Consider the following 20854-nt stretch of genomic DNA (forward strand, 5'->3'; position numbering starts at 1 on the left):
CTCAATAAATTAGATGAGTGGGCAAAAAAGTGGAAAATGAGGTTCAATGTGGACAAATGCAAGTTTATGACAATATGCTAGTTATAGCTTAAACGGGGAGGCATTGGGTAACCCAGAAACTGAAAAGAACCTAGGGGGTCATAATTGATAGCAAGATGGGGTGTAGTGCTCAATGTCATAAAGCAACTAATAAGGCCAACAGGATACAAGCATGTATAAAAAGGGGTATGGAAACTAGGGCCTAGAAAGTAATGATGACACTGTACAAAGCATATGTTAGACCGCATCTAGAATATGGAGTATAATTCTGGGCACAGCACTATAAGAAGGATATTATAGAACTGGAAAAATCCAGAGAAGAGCAAGAAAGCTAATAAAGGGAATGGGATTGTTTACACTAGAGAAGAGACGCTTAAGGGGGGAAATGCTCAACATGTACAAATATATCAGGGGCCAATACAAGGAACTGTCAGAAGCCCTTTTTACTGTAAAGAAGGACTCCAGGACACGTGGGCATGAGTTTAGATTGGAGGAAAAAAAAAACTTTACGGTCAGGGCAGCAAAACTGTGGAACTCTCTTCCGGTTGAGGTGATGGTGGCAGACACAATAAATACATTTATAATAAGATTGGACAAACATCTATTGGTTAAAAACATCCAGGGGGTACTAAAAATAATCATAATCTGTCTTAAGGACATCAGTAAACACTAAGTATAACTATGGGATAAGTTCAGGGCCGGCGCTACCACTAAGCAGCTTTAGGCAGCCGGCCACTGGAGGGTTCCTCTTCAGCCCAACAATTCAATATAATGGGTCCTGGCAGGGGAGACACTTGTGCAGCGGGTTGTAGGCACCCTCACAACGGAGCGCATCACCGGGACCAGGCAGCGCCCGCTGCACTGCTCCCGGGGCCAGCCTGTCAGCAGCTGCTTTGGGCTGAGGGTGGCCGGACCGGAGGATATCGGCTGCCAGGGGAGTCCTCCTGCCTTCTACCGCTCCGGGGAGGACCTGAGCGAGGAAGGGGAAGAAGCGGAGGAGGAGGCCGGGGACGGGAGATCAACGGCGACCAGGGTTACCTGCCCCAACCCGCCCTCAAGCTGCCCAACGGCATAGCGATTCTGGCCTGCGCCTGTCACCTGTAGTGCTGCTCCACTGTGCGCTCCCATAGGCCGGAGCCCCCGGACACCTTCACGGCCACCACTCCCTCGGACAGCTCGTCCAGCTCCAATTCCTCCCCGGCCGGCATCCTAGATGTTACCTGCTGCCGCAACACGTTCGTGGTAAGCCGGCAGAGCGATCACGGGGGGGGGGGGGGGTGGTAGTACGCGCTGAAGAGGCGCACAGAAGTTTTACATAGGGTGCTGCAAACCCTTGCACTGGCCCTGCATGAGATAATACATTATACTCACAACTAGATGGACGCAAGTCTTTATTCAGCCTTAACTACTATGTAACTATGTAACAAAAGAATCATTTCCCAACCCACAAAAACATTACCACAGTTTGCCGAAACCCTTCGGAGTCATCAGAAGCTGCAGCCAGGGAGAGCGCCACTGCGTCACTATAATGGGTGCCAGGTGTGTGGTGGATACTGGCTCCTGGGTCCGGAAGTCAGATACCACATACCCTGCACCCATTAAACCATACACCATGTTTCCAGAGACCTGCCAGACAGTACTGCACCACCGCAAATCAATAGCGGCAGGTGTCGGAACGGTCACTGCCACTCAACTTTCAAACATTGCCCCTCATATTGGCGTGCTATCTTGTAGATAGTAGCACCGATAATAACAGGGGCACATAATGCCCCTATCATACAGTATAACATAACTCTCCTCCTTCATTCATGGGGGAGAAGCGGTATCATGCACATGCAACAACCCTTCTTATATCTACCCCAAGTTGAGAACTTATGGAGCATTATATACAATAAGGAATACCACAGTGCTCCAAAATGAGCACTAAGACCATAGTGTCCTTTATTTGTATACCTAGTGTGTATACAGATGGAGCCGGCCTTGTCTTTGCAGGGAATGGCGGCAGAATCGCCAGCCGTTATCCCCCGCCAGCCGCCATCTGATATGCGAAAGGGGACGCGCACGAGATGCCACCGCCTCCCCGCACCCCCCCTAACCCTGTCCGTCTCCCTGAAGCGGAGACGGACAGGGTTCCCGTCGCCCCGCCGCCTGGAAACTGAGACACGCGTGCGTGTGAGACGCACGCGCGTCTCAGTCAGATGGAGTGCCTCGCTGCTGGCGGATCGCCAGCGGAGACAGTCTGGCGATTCCCCAGCAAGAGGGAGCCCGGCTCCATCTGTATATTGCAACTCTTTAGGCAGTTGGGGGGTCTTTTAACTAAGCCTTGCAGATAGATAAAGTCCCAGCCAATCAGCTCCTAACTGCCATGTTACAGGCTGTGTTTAAATAATAACAGGAGGTGATTGGCTGTTATTTTATCACCTGTGACGCATTCTCCCACCTGCCAGCCTGCCTAACCTGAGGACGCTCTCCCACCTGCTGCCTGCCCTGACCTGTGAAGTGCCTTCTTCCTCCATCTGCCTAAGCAGTGAGACCAGTTACACTGGATTCTGATCCTGGCTGCAATTGTCTGGTATAGAGAAAGAATGTTCTACAAATTTGTAATGCAATTTTATTTTTTCTCACTGCGGTTACTGTATAATGGGCATCTTGGTGTTATGTTTAATGGGCAGCATCACTGTGTGGGCCTTATGTATAATGGGCATCTCTGTGTGTGGAATATGTATAATGGGCATCACGGAGTGAGGCATATGTATAATGGCCATCACGGTGTGTGGCATATGTATAATGGGCATCACGGAGTGGGGCATATGTATAATAAGCATCACGGAGTGGGGCATATGTATAATGGCCATCACGGTGTGGGGCATATGTATAATGGGCATCTCTGTGTGGGCCAGATGTATAATGGGCATCTGTGTGTGGCATATGTATAATGGTGCATCACGGTGTGTGGCATATGTATAATGGCCACCACTGTGTGTGGTATTTGTATAATGGGCATCACGGTGTGTGGCATATATAAAATGGAGCATCACGGTGAGGGGCATATGTATAATGGGCATCACGGAGTGGGGGATATGTATAATGGGAATCTCTGTGTGTGGCATATGCATAATAAGCGTGACGGAGTGAGGAATTATGTTTTTCTTGGTTTTTTTTGTTTTGTTTTTATGTAATGCCCCACCCCTTTTGTAGCTCCTCCCATATCATTGCCCACTTTCTGCCCCCGCCCACAGTTCCTGAACCTATTTTTCTACAAAAATAGCACTGCCTCTGGAACCTGTTAGTGTGCCTTAAGGCCTGAGTTTGGGAAACACTGCCATAATTAGTAATAGCCTGCTTGTTAGTATATAATAGCAGTAATATGCCATGTGATAACCACAGCAATAGTAAGTAACATCTAGTAAAAGCACAGTAGTCCTCAGAGGCGTACCTAGATAATCGTGGGCCCCATAGCAAAAGTTTGTAAGGGCCCCCTATTTATCAACTGATGGTGATAAATGTATGTAAAACATATACTTAGACAGCAAAGATGGGCCCCCTTCAGCTCTGGGCCCCATAGCAGCTGCACCCCCTGCACCTATGGTAGTTACGCCCTTGGTAGTCCTGTGTCCAGCCAGAAATAATAGCAATTATCAGCACCCTGCAGCCAGAGAATGCTCATTAGTCACTGCTCCAGTGGAGCATACACTGTACAGTACATAAAAATGCCAAGAACACAACTACGCACTGGGGACGGCTTACTCAGAAGCCCATCAGCCTACAAGCCCTTTAATGGTCTGTGGGAGGAAAGCAGAACAAATAGAGGAAGACTGTGTGAGCACAGGGAGAATCTCAATCTACAAGGGGCCTTGAAGACTCTCAGGGGGTATTCACTAACATCCACCGCCCCACATCGCCGCCATTCGGCAGCTACCACATTCTTAAAATTGGAATATGATCTAACATACACCATTGTTAATGCAAAGGACAGCTCTTGCGATGCAGCCCCAGTGCTGGACAACTGGATCTGAGAACAGGGAGTCCATCTGTGCATATGTAGAGTGACGGCACTGGCCGCGAGGCATGCCGGGAGGGATCCTGGATTGTACCCTCTAACATTGCCTCAAAGAGAAGCCCCCCCACAGCGGTACCCCCGTGCGCGGGCTTTAGTGCATTTGAAACAGGGTTTTTACAGCATTTTCGATTTAGTGCATCCCACCCTCAAACTATTCCAACACCAAGTTACAGGAGCTTATCAATAATCCTGGGTACAGGGCAGGGCCGCCGACAGCGGAGTGCCGTGGGTACAACTGTCCTGGGCCCCGGCCCGGGCAGCTGCCCACAGTGACCAGAAAAATAGACTTTGTGGTTGGGTGCGCACAACAAAACCAGAAGCAGCTTATCAACAGTTTAAAGGTGACATTCAATAAACACCTCGCACATGAAATCCAAAACATTTTGTTTTGTTTTGGATTTCAGCTGCCCACAGTGGCACGGCACCCCCCCCCCCCCCCCCCCGCACAATTGGAAAGGACTTTATTGGATTGTCAGCAAGTGGCAATTATTGTGTTAAAGTGTCCCCATAGACTTGTCACAGTATACAGCTGTCTCGCTGATGGCTGACGGTTGTCAAGTGGGAGATTATAAGAATAATAAAGTTGGCTGGAGTGTGGCTGGCACCAGGACAGCCGTTATTACCTTTCAGTTCCCCTCAGAGACTGGTAGTCAGCAGAGCTACGCAGCAGTCAGGGCGGATAGCTGTGCTGTGGAAGGCCGAGACACTGACAGCATCCAATATGGGGAGTGGTGAGTGTTGAACCCTGCCCCGGCAAGCCCAGCACTGCCTTATATGTTTAGTGACGCCCAGGATTACCTACACCTTGAGAACAGCCAGTAGAAGGGGACTAAACCCGGCCGACTTACCTGGCCTGGGGACGTCCCTACAGAATCGTCATTCTGCCATTAAATAAATAAAGAGCATACAGTAACAAGCTAAATCCGGTGAAAACACCAGGGGACGCTCCAAACTAGTGCTAGTTATACTTCAGGAGACTTTCAGAGATAGAGAAAGGCTTGACACATTTAGCAAGAGGAGAGCTGCTATCGGTCCTATCTGAGTGGCAGGCAGGTAAAGGACAGTTGCAGCAGCCATTTTGGTGACACGGAGAGGAATAAATCTGCATCATTACACCTTTAGTGTTACCAGAAGCGTTATTAATAGATTGCTCTGGATGACCACAGAGAGTGCAGCATATCAGAGTATCCGACTAGCCTAATTTGCAGAGCCATGGATGCCTGTATAGACGTATAAAATATCTTCTGAAGCCGCGCTGCATATGGAACTGTGTTAAATACTTATTAATTTCGAGGTCAGTAATCTCTACATCAACAGTATCTGCAGCATGGATATAATGTTATCTCTTCATTCTAAAGGAAAGTTTATTATTACAGGCTGTGCTGTATAAATCTTTAAGGAAGGAAAGAACTGAGATAAACTGTGACTCACCTGTAGTTGTATCCCGGATTGTTGAAAGGGGACTGTAACGTTGAGGACAGTGGCCACCGGGAGGGACTCTGTGTAAAACAAAAGCGCTTTTGAGTTGTTTAGGAAAGGTAACAAACTATTGCGCAATAATATAATAGTAATTATTTAAAGGAGCAATTATAAGCAAAGTGCAACTGTGTTAAAGTAGATTCAGGAATTCAGTTCTAGATAGCTAACGTGAATTATATGCATGTTCATACTTTTGTCTTTATTATGGTATGTACGGTAAGTTAATGTATTGTTAATGTGCTAAGAGGACTGGAACCGGAGCGGAGCCCGGAGGAGTGAATTCATGTTCCAGTAAAAATAAATCGGTTGTGTTCTTGTGAAAGTGCTCATTTGTTTACTCTGTTACCTTATGAAACAGTACCAAATTGTAATTTGAGTGTTGTAATAAATACAGTTCAATTAATCTGTGTTGCTGTATTTCACCTGAGAAGATCTCCGGAATCCATACTTACCTATCCTAGGAGAATTCTACACCTACCTAGAACGCTCAATAAAATTGAAGATAATATTTACCAACCCGAGGTAAGGTCACAGTTGCCTCCCCGAAAGAGTCCAAATCATCTCTCACCTGCTCATATAAGTCCAACAGGTTAATGCGGTTCAGCCTAAACATCCCCACAACCTGTTGATCCGAGAGGGAGTCCAGGTACAGCCGAGCACGATACATACGTGGGGTATGCAGTAGTCGGGGGGCTACCTGGATCTGGTGTGCAGCTTCCTCCCTCCTGCGCAGCTCCTCCAAATGGGCCACATCACAAATCAGCAACTCCAAACCACTCTGCAAACTCCATGTCTCAAACCCTCACAGGTGTCCTTAATGATGTTGGGGTATATGTAGGGGTGTTTCTGAGTGAAATTAAGGGCACCTGTGTTGAAATTAACCATTTGTGCACTTGACCAAAGTGAGTTCTGAGCCAAATCGCCCAACAGAACCTGTTCTGAAAAAAGTGCGATTATTAGACACCTTAAAAGTGCGATTTTCGAAAACGCATCCCATTAAATAAGCGATTTGTATACTTTTCTGTACGAAAACATCTGGATGCGATAAAAATGCGATTTTTTTTCACACACTTTGAGTCCGTATGAGTTATCGCACATAATATGCGATATCCTATTAAATATGCGATTTCAAGGAAAAATGCGATGTCGCCATTTTTTTTACTAATATTCGCCAAAAAACACACATCTCATCCCATAGAATGTCACCCCTCATGTTTTCTGGTTATTCATATTTCCCTCGTGCACATCACCACACTGCATTTCTGTCACCACTGTTACTTCCGTGCAGTTCAACGTTATATTTGTGCCAATACCACTATTTATAGCAACGTGCACATCAGAATTACTATACACCAGCCACTAATAGTCCTGAGCGAAGGTTACCACCACTCCTTGTTTTTAATAAATACAACAAACAAACACAATCTCTTTCATTCCTTTGCTATACTTGTCTTTGTATCTGTCCCTTCCTTGCAATTTCTCTAGGAGAGGCTGTTGAAATGACACGCAGTCTGGCTGCGCCTGATAATTTGGATTGATTGTTAATTAGCTCTGCAAGTAAATAGCTCTGCAATCTCCATAATCATCAAAGATTTTCTATCTGTCAACCCTTCTTGCCCATCTATTTAATATATTGTCCCAAGAAGATGAGACGACGCCAACCAAACCACTCATCACAACGACTTTGCTTCTGTCACTGTTGCAGCAGCTTAAAATGTATCCAGTGTAACCAATATTTTACTGAAAAGCAGAATTTTCCCTACAGCAGATAGAAGGGGCATTATTAGCAATTAAATAAATGCTACAATACAGATCTAAGCTGTGTTATGTTTTTATGTACACGAGTCAGGAAATGGAGCTTAGCCCCAAGAAGTCCTGCCCCCAGGTTCTGATTGGCTGTGATATATATATATATATATGTATTTATTTATTTATCTATTTACAAGTGTTGGAAAATGGAGCTTAGCCCAGTCATCCAAGAAGCCCCGCCCCCAGGTTCTTATTGGCTCACAGCCCAGTCTGTCAATGATAACCAATGGTTGATAAAAACCATCAATGGATATCTATCGCAAAGTACTGTATGTAGCCATGAACAGCCACATGAAATATTGCCATCAATGGTAACCATCAAGGACAACCACTCTAACGGCCATCCATAATTTAAAGCTTCACGGTATACAATGCATAGGTGGCAGAGGGATCTAATTGGATCCTTTTCCGCAAACAGTAGGTAATCATCGAGAAATCCAGACATTTTCCGTTTCCAGAGTTTGCTGAATACTAGGTAGCATGCAGAGATAATGGGCCCATATGGGATCATAAATAAGCCCCCAAATCTCTTCTTATTGTTAAATCTTCTCACTATAGTTTTTGTTACAAGTAACACCATGCTGAGCATCACCATTCTCTCATTGTATTATTCTTATTTTACATAATTTAGCATTAATCCAGGATGGGTGTAATACCCAACCCAAGTATTCGCCCACATCATTTGTACTTATTTATTTGACACTTGACATGCACACATGGGGCCATAACTACTGTAGGGGTGGAGAGCAGTGCCGCCGCACAGAGTGCAAAGCCCCACAGTCCCTGCATCTGGCAAGAAGGGTATCTGGAATGGTACATTGCAGCCAGAAAATGCAGTATGGGCTGGAGCATCCTTTGGGTGCTCTAGATGTGCTGTGATTCTCAGTGTTGATAGCCCCACCCACTGCATCATTTTATCCCATAAGGCCCTTAGGGGGAGTGTCTAGTACGATGTGCAGTAATGCCCAGTTGCATCACCTCAGACAAACAGGGCACATCCATCACCATGGGTACACAAAACCATACCATATACCAAGATCCTGGGGGAACACTTAACAATATGGGTGACATTCTATGGATTGAGATAAATGCGCATGTTTTTATATGGCACCACATCGCACTTTTGAAAATAGCAAGATTGGCCCGTTTTTCGCATATTTAATGAGATGCGAAAAACAGGCCAAATAGTGCGAATAGGTGCGATTTCTTTAGTCCTGAAAATGTGCGATTTTCAGGTCTGAAAATCGCACGTTTGCAGGAAATCGCAATTAAAAAAAAAAAAAAACAGCGCGGGGTCCCCCGCCAGAGCATAACCAGCCGACTTTCTCGGCTCCTGATTGGCCGCTAGGCGGTCAATAGAATCATTCGGAGGAAAGGCGCGGAAGATGAACATCTCTGCGCCTCTCCAGTCCGTGAGCGGGTACCAGCCGGGAGCAGCGCGTCTGCCGGAGAGGATGCCGAGGTCGTCGCCGGGGACCAGGTGAGTAGGATTTCCTTCCTTAGGAACCCCTTTTGGACTACTTTGGATCCTGGACCCCGGAGACATCAGCCCTGGAGCCCAGGACCCCGGACCAGCCCCGGAACCAGGACCAAGGCCCTGGAACCGGACTCTTCTGTCCAGGAGCCCCGGACCCAGGATCCAGAGACTGACCTACGGGCTCAAGGTAGGTAAGTATCAGTATGTGTGTGTTATGTATGTATTAAACTTTTATTTTTCAGGGTGTCAGTGTGTTTTATTTAACAATTTTTTGTACTGTAGAACTACAAGTGCCAGCGGGCCCTTTAATGCCCCGCATGCTGGGACTTGTGGTTCTCCAAGTCCCAGCATGCGGGGTAGGCTTGCTGGGACTCATAGTTCTACAGTAGAAAACAATAGTTTTTATTCTATTTTTTACACTTTGCATCAGCCCGATGCCCACCGCCCAGGGGCATCGGGGACAGCCCCGGACTTTCAGCATGGGCTGGTAAGTCCTGGAGGGGGGGGACCCCTTCATTGGGGGGGTCCCCACTTCCCCAGGACCCCTGCCCATGCTGACCAGCCAGGGGGATAATGCTTTGGCCGCGGGACCTTATATAATAAGTGTCCCCCGGCTGTGGCATTACCCTGCTGGCTGGTTGGGTCTGGTGCTGGTTCTTAAAATACGGGGGACCCCTAGTCATTTTGTCCCCCGTATTTTGGGAACCAGCGCCAGACCTTGAGCCTGGTGCTGGTTTCATTAAATCAAGGGGACCCCTATTTGTCGGGGACCCTGATTTTATGTCACCAGCACCGGCTCAATGAGCCCGGGGCTGGTTATGCTCTGGCGGGGGACCCCGCGCTGGTTTTTTTTTTATTTTAACTGTTTAAACTTTTTTTTACACCAGAACCCTGCACAGATCGCAATGATCTGTGCAGGGTTCTGGCTAATTCGCCCATCAGAACCTGGTCTGATTTTTGGGCGAATTATAGACACACTTTATACAAATCGCATACCATTAAATATGCGATTTGTATACTTTTTAATGTGAAAACATCTGGATGCGATGTGCTGCGAAAAGCAGCCATCGCATTTCCAGTGTGTCCAACTTGTTGGCCAAAATCACACTTTTTTCACATTTTCGCACCTCATTAAATATGCGAAAATGGAAAAAAATGCGATTTTGGCCGTTTTTGCGGAAAAAATCGCCAAAGTCAGATTATCTCACTCCATAGAATGTCACCCTTGTTCTCTTACGCCAGCTCCAGTAATTATACAAATATTTATTATTTATTACCAGTTATTTATTTAGTGAACACATATTCAGAGAATATTTGAACATTCACATCAGTCCCTGCCCCAGTGGAGCTTACAATCTATATCCCTACCACAATTTTTGTTGGGAGAAAATTGACCTACAGTACCAGTATATTTTTGGAGATTGGGGGGAAACCGGAGTACCCAGAGGAAACCCTGGCAAGCACAGGGAGAATGTACAAACTGTATATAGGGCCAGGGTGGGAATAGAACCCATGACCTCAGTGCTGTGAGGCAGTAATGCTAACCATTACACCATCCGTGCTTCAGGAGATACTGTACACATCTATATTCTAATTCACAATGTTTTTATGACTGCTGGAAAATGTGCAGTTAAATATTGTTTACCTTATTATGTTTTCCAACGGCATATCTTAATCATATGTCCCAGCGTTCATCCAATACACTCTGGAGTCCATCTTTTTTTAGTCCCTGTTACCTTTGTAGACAGCCCCTCGCTTGACAGTTGAGGACAGGGTGCATTAAGATTCACTGCATTACCCATAATTCTTTGTCACTTGCTCAGTTGCACCTTTGTGTGACCTGCTTACCATCATTCACACCGTGCTCCCTATAAGGAAACCAGAAACGTGTATAAGACGTAGGCTCCAATGAGTTTCTCCAGCCATTATTTTCTGAATTACATGCACTGACTTTTACTAAATGTTACCACTTTCATCATAAATGTATATATTTATATGCACATCTAATTATCCATGGAATAAAATTCTACTAAAACAGAATTGTATGTTATGAATTATGCACATTTTTAATGTCTTCATCTTGTGTGTATTAAGAAATGCATTTTTTTCATTACGGGGATAACAGCGTACCATTGATTTTTAAGTATTCGAGTCAATTTAAATTCTTCGGAAAGCTATAATTTGCACGTATCGATGTAAGATGGAAGCTTGTTTTGCATAGCGTTTTACCAGAGGTCACTCGGATATATCACTTTGCTGGCGCAAAAAACATTTACTTCCCATGTCTAACGTGACCTTTAGACTTATGTCAGAAAACTGAAATAAGCAATTTGCCAAATGCGGACGGACACTGGCGGTCTGCGGTGTTTTAATCTTTGTTATTTATTTCATTGTTTTTTATAATTGGGGGTTGCTTATCCTACATAAGATAGCAATAATCTTGAGTGCCCTTGGACACATAGCATTATGGTGGTTTGATGTAATTTATTATCAGTCATACTCTCATAATTTCAGCGACAATTGTGTAATTGTCCAATATGAAAAACTGGCGGAAATTATTCATGAGAGAACGGGGGTTATTGTTTGCAAACACTGGACCATGAAGGAACGTAGAACCGAGGAGTAAATTAATTATTTGACAGATTTACAGATAACGGTAAATTCAGGTAAGCTGAAAGCAAAACAGGAATGGGTCACAGATTGAGATAAACAGAGCGCTTCTCCGAAATGCGGAAATAACATTCACTGTCATGACTTATTTAAGACACAAATGAGGCTGGATTTTTTTTACAGGAGGAAATGGAAATGTTACAATAAGAGAAGCTGGTTTTCCAAATGTGATAGTGGGGGAGATGTGTCAATCATTGGAGAGCTCCTAACTGCTATTTTATAAGCGGTGTTTGAAAGAATGAGTTAGAAGCTGATTGGTTGGTACGTTGTCAAGTTATATGGATTGAAACATCTCCCCCAGTACTTGCTCTGGTTCTGGAATGCCTCTGAGACAGCCTTCCTGCAAAAAAGGGGGGTATGCTGCAGACCAGTTGGGGTGAAATAATAATGGTAATGGTGGAAGTAGAGGAAGAAGTCTCCCGTTGTGCCTGGTTCTGTCATCGTCATCAGCGTCACATCGTGCTTTTCCCCGACCAGCAATCCAGTTGGGAATAACTGGTATAGATGATAGACAATATCTAGTTGGACAGTCACTAGGTCGATCACTGATGTAAAGGTTGACATGAACATGGTAGACAATGAAAAGGTTGACACTAGTTTTTCACATTTTTTGACATGTTAACATGGACACCGTTTGAGCGTACTATTGTAATCTAACGCTATGCCCACTTGGATGGTAAAGTAAGAACCAAGTCGAACTTTAGCTGGTGTCAACCTTCTGTCATTGTCACAGCTCCTTTTGAGAAGGTGGCTTAGACATGGATTTTTATTTAGATGTATCGTTGGTTCAGGTGGGCCTCTATGCCATCTTAGCTGAGCTGACGCTTCAAGTTGACCATAAGTAAGACAGGTCACCATTTATTTCTGGTTGGGTGAGTAGCTCTGACGTTAGGAGTTGTCTGTGACAAGGAATGTGGCATTTGGCCCATCTTTGTTTACAAGGGCAGTTGGCCCTCCGGTGAATTTTACTTTAGGTATTTAAAATAATATATTTTGGAACCATTTTTTAATCAGACCATTCTTCTTCCCACAACCTTAGTTTCAGAGAGTGTAATTCTTTATAATTTTTAAAATAAAAGTTGGTTCTAAATAGGCTTTCCCCTTTCACTGCCAATTCAGTTGTTTGTTTCTCTGTTTTAATTAAATTGGTGTGAGTGTGGTATGAATGCATTTTGTCTGTTGAGAGTTTATGTCTTAGATTATGGATGATGCCCCCAAATTAATACTCAAATATCGCTCCTGATGACATGGAGACATTTGAGATAACTTGAAATAAATTTTGCTCTTGACAAATTATTCAGCTTGTCAATAAAACCCTTTTTGAAATACCGACCTACTGAATGCAACCTCACTATTTTCCTTCAGAGTTGTAGATGAAGTACTGCAGGTAACAGCAAATCAAGCGGTTAGAGAATACATTAGAGAATACATTTCAATATTAAGCAGTGGAAATGGTTTATCTGTTCTTGGTCAAACCTTCTTCTCAAGTGATTTTTGTGTTATCTAAACTTGTAAAAAAAAACAAAGATCACAATGAGTACGATGCAATATACATATATTGACCCAATTTAGCATATTCATGTGTGTTTGGGTCTTTACAAGCAGTCCCATTCTCAGCTCTTCCAATATCTTATGGAGAGCTTAAGCTCCAATATCTGTTGTTGCATTAGATTAGATATTAGGTTAGTTGATATTGAATAATAAAAACAAGTAGAAGGGGATCAGCACAGTTCATCACATACAGGTGGGCATGTTGAGGAGTCTGAGGGAACAAAGGAAGGTCTTATCATAAAAAAGGTGCCTGTGAAAGGGCTGGTGGCACAAAAGGACATGCAGAGGTATCTGATGGTATTCTAGGTGCATGTGGAGGGGTTGGATGGCAAATAAGGTGCACATGGGAAAAACCTGGGCCTAGGGAGACTATTTTTTATGCTCACTACCCTCATGTCAATAGTTGACTACACCACTAGCAGCAAAGTCCACTTATTTCAGGAGAAAATGGATTGGTTTAAACTGAAATAATTCAAAATGAAATGTGGAAGATTCATTAATTAAATTCAACAAAGTCTCTTTGGGTCCAATAAGCAACAGTTTTAGATTGTATCTAACCCTGACTGCTGCATTTGGTTAAACATCTTATAGTCAAAGTAAGTTAAAGTTACGCCAACCATATATGGATCTGCAGATAATCTCAATGACTATTATGTACGTATGAGCAGAAAAGAGACAAGCAGAGTTTTACCTCTTGTCCAAACATAGAGGTCTTTGCCTCACTAACTAATTTGCTAATAAACTGTTGAGTCATTGGGCGAGATTCACCAAAACCGTTTTCGTTTTTTTTACCGCCTTTTTAATATGCAGCAAAGCCCCACCACTGGGGCTTCGCTGCGGGGGGTTACGCCAGTTCTATATGGTGTAACCCCATGGAAGCCTATTGGCTTCCCTTCGCATCCCCTGCCGCCCCGCGTGCCCCCCCCCCGCCAATCCACGGCGCACCCCCCTCACCTGTGTCCTCCTGCTGTACTTCCCGGACCACTGACCTCCTCCTCCCTGCACAGCTTCTGAGTGCAGGGAGGAGGAAATGGAACCCTTAAAGCCAGGTAAGGGTGCAGGGAGGGAGGGGGGACCCACAGCACATTGCCGTCCATCGCCTTTGAGTTAATAATCGCATATGTTAGTGCATATGCGATTATTAACAATGCGAATGCCGGCGATGTGCAGCGGGGGTTATTAGTGAATCCCACCCATTGACACAAATTTTTAACAATTACACAATGTTCTGTACAGTACAACTCTTGAGACGGTGACCCAAACATTGTATTTAACAAACTTGCACTGTGGGGAATGGTGTGTGATGTAACGTGTAGTTGCTGATTTGACTTCTCACAGTTATTTGTTGCAGAACAGAACCTGGCTGGTGGCAGCAGAGAGGACAATTGCAAAGAGAAGTTGTCTCAGAAGCACACAACCCCACAGAGTCCAGACACCGGAGATGAGTCCTTCCAGGAGAGCAACCACAAGAAAAATATGCGACTTGTCACCTGCTCTTCAAATGAGGATTGCAGCAAAATTCTTTCCTACAAGGAAGCGAAGCAGAACGCAGTGCACCAAAAAGAGAGTGAAGGTATGAACCCGTAACTGTGGTGAATACAACAGTCTGCACTTCTAGGATTTCCGAGAATCACCTAGAGCAGAGGTGGCCAAACCTGTTCGCAAGATCTACCAACAGTTCATATGTCTCAGGCCACGAGAGAGAGAAGGTGTATCCCCAGCAACCCCCCTTGACCCCCAGCTGTATTCCCACTGTCCACCGCGCTGCCCCCAGCAGCATCCCCACCATTTCTCAGCTCCGTCTATCCACAGCTATCCGCCCATGAGAGAGCCTAGAGCCCGTACCTGTCATGGGCGGTATGCTGCCTGTGAACATGTCTGAGTGGCCAGAAGCAAGTGACATTTGACACCGCTCCCCGCTCAGCCATAAGTGCATGGAGGGGAAGCAGAGCACAGTGGAGTACAATACATAATAGTGCTTCATACCCCACCTACACCACCCACAGTATCCCCGCACCTGCCACCCCACCCACACGAGCCCCTAACCACCTTCCCCCACCCATAGCCCCTTTGCACCCAACACTCACTCACGCAATAAATGCGTTCACAGGTTAAGGGGGTGCAGCCCCTCACAATGGTGTGAAGAGCGCCCGCAGGGCGCGATGACTCACCTAGTACCATTATTATAACTTCATACTGTGCATAGTGCACTTGCATGGTGTATACCTCTTTATTCATGGATGCAATACAGACCAACTAGCAGCTTAAGATGGCTGACACACCATTAGTACAGTACCAACAGTGGCATAACTACTGTAAGGCAGCCCCAGCTGCCGCTTGGGGGAACAAGCAGCAGCAGGGTCTGTGTGGGCGCCAGCACCCGTTCGATGCACTGACATGCTGCTGCCTGCTGCTGCCCATGGACTGAGTACCGAAGGCGAGTCAGCCGCAGCATGGGTGCTGCCATGGCAGAGATATCAAATTCCCCCATTGATTCAATTGACTGTACACAGAGCCAGCTATTGGCTACTGTGTACAGGTTGGGCGGGCGGATGGGCGTGCTAGGGCGGCCTGGGATGCGTCAGAGCCAAGGGAATCAGCAGTGTCTGCTGGTCTGTCTTCCTCTCTCCTGCTTCAGCTTCTCCATTATACGTGTGACGTCATCACGTTACACGTTTGGGAAACATGCTGGAGAGGAGCCTGGAGGGGGGGCGCCTCAAACTTTTTGGCAGGGGGGGAGCAAAATTTATAGTTACGCCACTGAGTACCAATCAGGTCATAATAGCTCAGGGTAAGACACGATGAGCATGCTGGTCTTTTGTAAGGTATGTGAAGAATGGGCTGCATGTGGCCAATGGCCTTATATGAGGAGAATGGCGGTAAGGTTCTAGCCGCATACTGGGTAATATATATTAATAATCCCATTTATAATGCTGTCATTAATATACATCATCACCTACATACCTGACATTACTTTCACTTTCATCAAGAACAGCTCTGTGATATCCAACTGTCCCCCGGTCATGTCATCACTTCCGGGTTTATGACCTGACTGATGTAATGTGCTCTTCCGGCCATTGGGCTGTGCATATGTCCAAAGATGCTGTCAGGGAGGGATCCATTGGCACCTTCTATGGGTCATTTTCAATATTGCAGTCATTAGAGTCCATTATGGGGACTGCTTTGCCATGGACTGCAGAAAATATTCCCCCTCTTCATACACTCAGGCAAACCTAAACTGATGCAAAAAATACGCAGAAAACGATATTTTATAGAGCTTGCACCACAACATTTTATTATTTACCTTTATTGGACATATGCTGACCGGGTATGGGTCATAGGGTTGACAGTCCAAAGGTTGACATGAGTTTGATCACGTTTTTGTACAGTTTACTGTGTCCCCTCCCGTGGCTTGCTGCGCTCGTCACACTTCGGGGACGGTAGGGTATGAAATATCGCCTGTCAGCTCAAAAACGTGGAAAACCCATTACGTCCTTTGACTCTCGACCTTCCCATTGTCGACCTAATGCTTGATTTGACAGTCTGACCCTGTTGACCTTAGCCATGTTTGACCTAGCAACCGTATCCCTGCGGACCAATGATGGGGCAATGGGCCTCATCTCACAGATACTGTAGTGTTGCCCTAAAATAACAACATTTTCGGATAATATTAAAGACAAGATCCTTTCGAGCTATAGTTAAGAGGTGAGCTGGAGAGGTACTTTTCAGATGGCACTTATAGTCTAGCCTATGTGGTTGACCATAATGGATACTGACCTTATCATATGGGGCACTTTTTTGTTGGCTTGTTCTATATTGCTTGGAAATGGAATTTGCAGGAGCAAATAGCTGCATGTGTAAGGTGTCCGACTGCAACATGAGAGGTGATGGGTTTGAGTCCTAAGTATGGCTTCTTTGACCATCTGGAGTAACCCATGTGTTGGCAGTATTATATAGAACAACATACCTGTATGTCATGTACAGGATACCATTCAGTGGCGTAGCTCGAAATTTTTCTCCCCCCCCCTGTCAACTAAAATTCCGTCGCTCCCCTCAAGAAAGGATGAGGCGATGGACTATGGGCGCCACTGGCTGGCCATCCAGGCAGCAGTGAGCACTGAGCTGGTCCTGCTCCGTGCCTATCTAATGAGCAGGGTCCCAGCACAGTGCATATTTAATGAGTGGGTCCCAGCCCCATGCATATGTGATGAGCGGGATTCGCTCAATACATATGCACTGGGCGGGAACCTGCTCATTCAATATGCACTGCACTGGGTCCCCGCTCATTAGATATGTACAGGGTGGGACCAGCTCAGCGCTCACTGCTGCCTGGGTCGCCTGTCAGTTCAGCCAGCGGCGCCCACCACAGACCCCACTGGCACTGCTCCCCCAAGCCACCGCAGGGTCTGCCACATATGTAGCTACGCCACTGATACCATTGTATCAACCACGTAGACTTGAGCTTAAATGTTTTATAATTCATAGAGGGGCGCACCATAGGACTGGTCACCTGATTCTGCCCTGCCCCTAGGTCTGACTGCTGCTCTCCCCCTTCGTCCACCCACATTCCCCACTCCACCAAGTCCAAACCTTCCTTCCATTTGCCTCCTGTACTCCTACCCCCCCCCCCCCCTCCCAACCCTACTGACCCTCCTTGTTCCCGTCCTCTGACCATTCCACAGTGTGTGCATTAATGAAACAGATCTTAGGAAATTATATAGATTTGCCTATTTTACACTAAAAATACATGGTAAAAATTCCATATCATCCTTTACTGTCTATGTATTTTACAGAATTGTGTTCAGTTCTGATCCCCCACAATATGTTAGGTCTTATATGCTGTATAAGCCTCACGAGAAGACGAGGTTGGAGCTTCAGCTGTCTCTTAACAGTCTTTGCGGTAAACTTATTTTTGCACCAGATAGTAAAAAGCATAGATGCCTAATTATCATGATCAATTATTGATGTGTGCTACCACTCTAAAAACAAGATAAAAAAGAATCACATACAGTATGCAGATTTCACAAAACGCGCTGCTTCCATTAGTACAGTTCATGGTGTATTGGTTTGATGAGACTCTAAAAGCATTTTTATAACCCATCACAACTGGGCATACTGCAACATGATTATTAAAACATTGTGCGTTGTTGATTATCACAGTCCAAAATATGACTGTAATATGTTGGGATAGTCCATTCTATTATGTGTTCCCCAGGGAGGCCGGAGTACGACTGACTATATTAAATGGAAAAAAACGTATATTTTATAAAGCAATTCACATATGTAACACCTTCAACAAAGTGTCAACGCTCCTCCGTCGACTCTCAGATATGTGTGAATGTAACATTTCATATCCAGAGTAAGCAGTGTTAATTGCACCACGGGCTACTGGTTAAAATGATAACCTCTCCTGCCTGGCAGTTTATATATTGCATCCCATTAGATGTGTTACTGTAAACCCACAAAGCTTTTTAACTTAGGATTTATTCGCAGCACATTTCCTAAAACTAAAACCCTAATAAAGCAATTGAAGGGATGGATCTCAGTCATCCAGTGCTATAGAGTTAAGGCAAGGAAGAGTTGCATGCAAGTCTGGTTTGTGGACGGATAATGCTCGTTTGTGTGATATGTGAGTGCGGAGGGTTTGAAGTCATCTGCGCTGCAGTTGCACCTCTGCGGGAGGCTGAAAACGGGTAACTGACCATAGTTACTTACTTTGGCATTGGGGAAGAGACGCAGCTGACTGAAGGGCGGGGCCAAGTCTATCCACTATGCATCACTAAGTCCTACCTCCAGTGAAGGATGCAGAGGAGGGGCTTTCGCACAGTTCATAATTCAAATAGGGGAGCCACACTCACTGCCATAACTGTCAGTCTAAACTCACTCATTGGCAGTTGGTGTTTCTCCCAGGGTCGGATTAAGGGGGGCACAGGGGGTCAGTACCCCTGGGCCCCCCTCTAGCTAGGGGCCCCCTGTAGCTAAAGGTTTTGTGCATGGGAGCGAGGTAGTGCTGCAGCTTCACCTATCTAGCATTGTGACTATGATTAATGGCGCTGAGCTTCGGGAGCCAAGGCGCACTGACTGCACAAGTGTGCAATGCATTACTGGGAGTTGACTAAGTCCCATGACACTTTGCACTAGAGGGCAGAGGCGGAGAGGTTTGTGCTGAGCTCTGATTGGTGGAGCTCATTACATGCTTCTCAGGCCCATGGAGGGCAGCAGCAGCCTCATCATGGGAGGGTTTTTAATCAGAGGCAACGCTGAGCCTGAGGTCTCCTACAGTCCTACAGTAATACAGTAAATATATATATATTTTTTCTCCTGTGCAGTTTGCAGCCAGTAATAACAAGTGCAAGGGGGCCCCCCTGTCTAAAGTGACCCGGCCCTGGTTCTCGGCGGAGTGGTGGCAAGACCAATATGACGTGATTTTCATAGAAACACAACATGGTGGGCAGGAGACCGGAGGGCTCGGGACCAACCTCCCGGAGAATAGTGTTTGATCTCTCAAAGGCCCTGGCGGTCAATACTATAGGCTATCAGATCAAACATTATCTGTGTGCAGCCTGTGGACGCCATTAGGCATCTTCCTGGAAGATGTGGGATTGGGGTGTTTGCACAGTAGCAAACACTGAACGCCTCAACCAAGCACCCGGAACCACCATAACTTTATTGTCTTTCTCCCTACAGGTGAATGTGCCTCCCTTATCCTGGCGTGTTTGTTCTGCCACTTCTGCGACTTCCTGCTTATGTTGCCCAATGCGTGTGAGAGTATGGTAACCAGCTTATGCTGCCCGTCACACCGGTATTACCACACCTCCGATGAGGAGCAATCTAACAATGACTGCAACTGCAACTGTGACTGTGACTGCGGCCTATTCGACATATGCCAAGAGTCGGGGGATTGCCTAGAACTCGCTATGGAGATTTCGGAAGTTTGCTATCACTAAAAATGAAGTGACTTTTCCCTCATCAATTTGCTACACATGACCTCGTTTAAAAGAAAAAAGAAGATTTTTGTTTTTGCCACAAAAAATTTCAATCCTGGTTTACAGGGTTCTATATACTACAGTAAGGGCTCCAACCGAAAACAACATTATGAGTACCGGGGCTTTGGCAAAGCACCACCCATCTGTACAATCCTAATATACCTCTGTTCTGTTATTTAGCATTCCTCTGCCTTTTTCTTTGCTAACCCTTCTTTGCACCTTTTGGCCCAATTCTGAGGTGCAGGATATGTCGATGTTCAAGTTATTTGTAGCAATGCATGTGCAAAAAGTTTTGAAAGCTAACACTGCGCATGCGATACACAGGATCAGGGCTGGACTGGCCATCTGGCGCTACTGGCACAGTAATGCAGAAGGGCCGGTAGCTGGATGCCGCCGCCGCATTCCTGGTCCGGCACCGCAGATATCCTCCTGGCTCCGTCTCCTGCAGTTATGAAAAATGACATGGCAAAATGGCTGCCCCCTAATAGCAGACAGTTTTTAAGGATGCTAGAGGAGGCCGCCGCCTCCTCTAACGTTCCTAAAAAACTGTCTGCTGTATGGGGGCAGCCATTTTGCCGTGTAATTTTTCATTACACGACAGGAGGATATCTGTGGTGCCGGACCAGGCAGGAATACAGCGGCAGCGGCTTGCAGAGGGGTAAGGGGGGCGGCTCTGAGCAGTGTGCTGAGCACCGGCGGCGCCCCGCCGGCGCTTGCTCCCCCAATCAGCTGTGGTGGCTGTCGTACGGTAGCTAGCCACTGATCCACACAGAGAGCTGGGCT

At 45.9% G+C, this 20854-nt stretch overlaps 1 long non-coding RNA gene across 1 annotated transcript in view; it reads left to right on the top strand.

Moving 5' to 3' along the window:
• LOC146026956 (uncharacterized) overlaps positions 1–20453 on the top strand; it is a 67334-nt gene extending 46881 nt beyond the window's left edge. The window contains exons 3-4 of the long non-coding RNA XR_014454592.1: positions 14424–14658; positions 19773–20453. This is a non-coding gene — a long non-coding RNA (uncharacterized LOC146026956). The remainder of the gene's footprint in view (positions 1–14423; positions 14659–19772) is intronic.
• The last annotated feature ends 401 nt before the right edge of the window (positions 20454–20854 follow it).

The sequence above is a fragment of the Crinia signifera genome, chromosome 8 (genome assembly GCF_055691185.1).
Source record: "Crinia signifera chromosome 8, ASM5569118v1, whole genome shotgun sequence".
In the NCBI taxonomy this organism is placed as follows: domain Eukaryota; kingdom Metazoa; phylum Chordata; class Amphibia; order Anura; family Myobatrachidae; genus Crinia; species Crinia signifera.